The sequence below is a fragment of the Microtus ochrogaster genome, chromosome 16, assembly GCF_000317375.1.
Source record: "Microtus ochrogaster isolate Prairie Vole_2 chromosome 16, MicOch1.0, whole genome shotgun sequence".
Classification (NCBI taxonomy): Eukaryota; Metazoa; Chordata; class Mammalia; order Rodentia; family Cricetidae; genus Microtus; species Microtus ochrogaster.
This window is the reverse complement of record NC_022018.1, coordinates 60,101,887-60,107,138: the sequence shown is the minus strand read 5'-3', so window position 1 is coordinate 60,107,138 and position 5,252 is coordinate 60,101,887.

Sequence of the window (5,252 nt, the reverse complement as noted above, 5' to 3'; positions counted from 1 at the left end):
GCTGGGTGACTGGGTGGCTGAGTGACTGGGTGACTGGGTAACTGGGTGACTGGGTGGCTGAGTGGCTGGGTGACTGGGTGGCTGGGTGGCTGGGTGGTTGGATGACTGGGTGGTTGGGTGGCTGAGTGGCTGGGTGACTGGGTGACTGGGTGACTGGGTGGCTGAGTTGCTGACCGCTGGGATCCTCCTTTCCTTCTCATTTTCTCACTCCCCCTCTTCTCTCTTCTCTTGAGCCTAGATTTCTTCTATTTATTTCTCTTTCCTTTTTATTGGTAGATTTGTTTTCCTGACTTATTTGCTGACTGATTTAACCAATGAAAAATCCACCTTACATTAAAAGTAAGAAATGTAAGAATTTCCACCCAGCTAAAGCAAGAGGTAGTCAGGGAATAAATGTAATACCGTCAGAGGAAGGATAAGGTCATTTCCTGTATGTACATGTGTGAGTGTGTGTATAACTATGCACATGCGTGTGTGTGAGTGTGTGTACATGTGTGAGTGTGTGTATAACTATGCACATGCGTGTGTGTGAGTGTGTATATAACTATGCACATGCGTGTGTGTGTGTACATGTGTGAGTGTGTGTATAACTATGCACATGCGTGCGTGTGTGTGAGTATGTGTACATGTGTGAGTGTGTGTATAACTATGTACATGCGTGTGTGTGAGTGTGTGTACATGTGTGAGTGAGTGTGTGTGTGTGTGTGAGTTGCTTTTCTGTGCTGTGATGAGACACCATGACCAAGGCAACTTACACAAATTTTATTTGAAGCTCACAGGTAGCATGGTGCTGGAGAAGTACCCGAGAGCTCACGGCTTGAGATACATCGTGAATCTCATGGTTGACGACGTCACAGCAGTGGCGGTGTGTGTGTGGGGAGGATGGAAAGATCACACAGTGGGACAGGGATCCAGGGGGACTGGGACTCTGCTAGAGCTAAAGTAATCCCTTCTGAGGTCCCCTCTGGGGACCCAAAGACCTTCCACTAGACCACACCCCCTTTCAGCATTGCCTAGAACCAAGACTATCCACACAGTGATCCTTGTGGGATAAACCACACCCACCAAAATCATAGCACTTTCTCAGGCCATAGCCTCTTCAGTTCAGTTTCTACCCACCACAAGCTTAGCCCATGTTGTGTGTAGCCCTGCCATATGGGTACGGCATTCCAGGGGCAATTTCAGCATCACTCACCTTTAAGTGTGAATGAATCATAAAGGTAATATAGGTGTATATTCACCTTTAAAGGTGACATTGTAAGTGTGGTATTTTAAGACTGTGCTGGAAGGAGTCTTTTCTTTACTAAGTACTTCAGAACTCATCTTTCAAGAGAATGAGTATTTGACTTATTTATTTTTTTAGATTTGTATCACCCGAAATACACATACCAGGGAAGGGGGAAGTAAGGAGGAAGAGGAGGGGGAGAAGAGGAGGGAGGGGAGATGCAAAAAGAACAGGGCACTGTTTTAGATGGAATATGGATTCTACTAAAAATTCTCTATGAAAATCCTATAGTCCAGGATGAACTGTCAGCATCCAATAATTGTTCCCTTAATTGTATGTTACCTAATAATTGTAGCATAACTGTTTTTATTTGTTCCATAGTAGAAGGCTTTGGTCTATCAAGAATAGGATTGTTTAAAATGCTTTTTAGTGTTACAAATGTTAGAACTTGTCTGACATAGGATGATATTTGCATACGTCCTTGCCTGACACGTTCCCTGGGTACCCAGGGTTGTTGTCTCTTTCCTAGGGGACATCAGTGCCCCTGGGTTTCCTTATCCCTGCCCACCATTTGTCAGAAGAACAGCAGCTGAGCTGTCCTCAGTTACCCTGCTCATGTGGGTCACATGGGCCTGCTGAGCCCTATCCTGGGTTGTGTTTTCACCTCATTAAACTTAACATACAAACAAATTGCCTTTTAAAACAAGTCAGGGGGTGGAGGAAAAATCTGGCTGTTTAAATTCCCAGTGACTAAGGTCAACAAGAAGTTTCCCCAAACAGCACAATTCTGCCTTTTTCACGAGAGAAGCCAGAGGGGCCCACACCCTATTCTGGCTGTTGTAGCCCACTTAACTCCATAGTCTGTTTTTTTGCCCTATAAAATGGAAACAAAGTTCAGCTGCTCCAGCCTTTATGGTGTGGCTTTGTGTGACAGCAGACTAGTACCGGTCACACATAGGCAATGGGACACTAGTTCTCAAACGCCCTCTTCACCACCCAGCCCTTCTGGAGAAGGATGCAATTCAGGTAAGGGCTTCACCCAGACTTCTGCCGGAAGAGGAGAGGAGAGGAAGGAGCTAACTGCTTTGAGGAGAAGTCACTGAGAGCAGAGCCTGTGGGCGTGAGGGAAGCCTACCACTCCCAAGGCTGTGCAGCTTTCTTTCCCGCGTTCTGCAGACTCCGAGAAGATGGGAGACTCTGGTCAGAGAGTGATTGGTAGCCAGATGACATAGCAGCTCCGAGAGCTGTGCAGAAACTTGAAAAGCACGGAAACAAAATGTGCATTTATTTCCATAAGCATTTGGTGTTTGGTCCATGGAATGAGAAAAATCGCCCCTAAAGACGAGGAAATGTGGACGTTCTCAGAGGACCCACTTATTTCTATTTATCTGTCATACCTGTTCCTCCTTTTAGATGGTGTTAAGTAACTCACAGGTTCTCAGAGACCCAAAAAGATACTTCCAGAATGGCTGTGAGCTAAACTCTCCTGGGATGTTTGATCGTCTGTCTATACATGTAAATTCACTTGCCACACTGAGACCCAGCTGTCGACTCAATGTGACAAACACACCCACTCTTCCTTCCAAGCACCAACTGGATGTCCTGCCTGTCGGGAAAGCACAGGGAGGACAGATGAGCTGCCAGCAGTTCTAGGCACACCTCGTGTTGGCACAGGAGTCGGGGCAGATTCCCGGACCCTGGATTAACATCTGGGGGAGCAGTTCTAGACACACCTCGTGTTGGCACAGGAGTCGGGGCAGATTCCCGGACCCTGGATTAGTCTCATTTCCCTGCCTTTCCTCCCCGCTAATGTGTCCCCAGGAAACTATCTGGAAGTTCTGAGGCAAAGCCACGTGGTCTCCTGGAGCTGCAACCTCGCTGAAGCTTGGTTCTGTCCAGACCCTGCACCTCTTGTGACTTTATCTTCCCAGAGACCTGTGAGCTCCATTTCCACCACTGCGTCTTCCTTCTGATTCAGTCACAGCTGAGACAAATGTTACAGTTAGGAATGGGGTTAGAATGTACCCCAGTCTTCATCCCAGTCCACTGTCTGCATTGTACAAAAGAACAGGGGAAACATCCCCAAATGAGCCTTCTCAGACACACATGAAATAAACCACACATGATAGGGCATTATACACTATTCTTGATAGATGTGCAGGATGCTGCCAGGCTCACAGTGACATTCCTTACATTTTGAATAGAATTGAAGTCTTCTCATTCCTAATGCCTCCACTCTTAGTAAAATACTGTACAGATCAAGCTGATTGCCTTTCAAAGCCTTCACTAATGAGCTGACTTCATCTATACATTTTGAGACACCATGGGCTTTCAAGAACGCCAGAAGAGGGATTTGTTTCCCAGGTGTTTCCAATTATTCTTGCTCTAAAAATCCCAACGTTCTCTAGTTCCTGTACACTTTCCCTGTTGATGAAGAAGACGGACATCCCTTTAGCAATCGGCATAGGGGGAGGAGGAGGTGGGCAGGGAATCGCTGGTATGCCCATCCGCTACTGATCAGACTTCCACTGTCCTCTGGGCGCGAGAAACCTGACTGCTTTCCCAGCTGGCACTGCGCTTGCGTGTTTGCACATTGCTTCCTGGCACCGGGAACTGTGGGGTTCCATCCCAGGCCTTCAGCTTTTGCCACCCTAGTGAGTCCATTGTTAGCTCATAGCCACACCCCCTCTCTCCTTGCACGTGACCAACTGTCAATATCCTAGGTACCTCCCTTCATGTTCTTTCATCCCTGGACACTGCTGGGGGCTTTCCCTGGGGACCCTCACCCCATCCCCACCCTGAAGCTCTTGCTCTCTCCTGATCCCTCTCATTGGTGTTCACTGGTATATGAGACGGAATTGATGGGGCCGAAAAATCTAATTTTCCTCATCGTAAAACATGATAGCTCTCCCAGCAGCTGTGACCAACACAGAGGGCTTCTCACAGGAGGCGCCCGACTGGCTCCTGTCCCTTCTCCTCAGCTCTGAGCCGGAGGTTGGCTCTGGTATGGGTTTGCCCTTGGCTCGTCCTGTTTATAGAATCTGGAAATTACACAACTGTCTCCATTAGATTCTCTACCATGTACGTCTGATAAAACTTCTTGTCTGGACTTGTATCTTAATTTTAAGGTAAAATCTCTCCCCTCCCTTTCCACATATGTGTGTATCTTCACGTTCTCTCCCATCTGTCACACAGTGTTGCCACCTTCCTACCCCTCAGGTGTGTGAGAAGGCACCTCCTGTTCCCATCTTTCCCCATCTTTTGTTTTTTCTTCTTAACATTTAGAGTAATCATTTTGACTTATATATTCTGTTTTTTTAAAATTATCTTTTCAGCTACACCACACATGTGACCAGGTGAACCCAGGAGATGGGCATTCCCACTCAGCTGATGCATTCACACACAGTCCAGGTCTGATACTGCTGTCACTAATATGTGACAGGATCTTGGACAAACTGTGTGACTTTGGGACTCCCACATCCTCACGTATAAAACCTTTTTTCTATGTCCATTGTAGAAAGATTAGACACAAAAATATGAGCTGATAAACTTGGCCATGAGTCCAAATGAGACTTTTATAATTGTCCCAGAGGAGACTGGGTAGAGGGTATGGTGCAAGGGTCGACACAGGGACACCTTGAGGAATTTGCTTCTAAATGCTAATGTTTGGTGGAGGCAACAATCCCCTTGTCGGGGAATCTCCCTGGGTTGCTGGTCCACACTCAGCTAACAAGGCAAAATGCAAGGCCCAGGGCTCATGCCCGTCTGTGGTGTAGTGAATGCATGACCAGTTTTCTCTTCCTTCTGCTCCCGGATTCCTCAGGCGGGTTCCTCGGGAAGCCTCTGCTGGCTTGTCGCTGCTTGGTAATGTGCCCTTTCTCTGACGGCCCCTCTCATTCCCTGCACTCTTACAGTCTTTCCTGGGGGTGCCTGATCTAGTCAAATCCTGACCCTAGAAGGCTGTGAAGCCAAGGTTCCTTGTGTTCAAGATGGGCATTTCTGGAAAGAAGGGAGCTGAAGCAAGAGG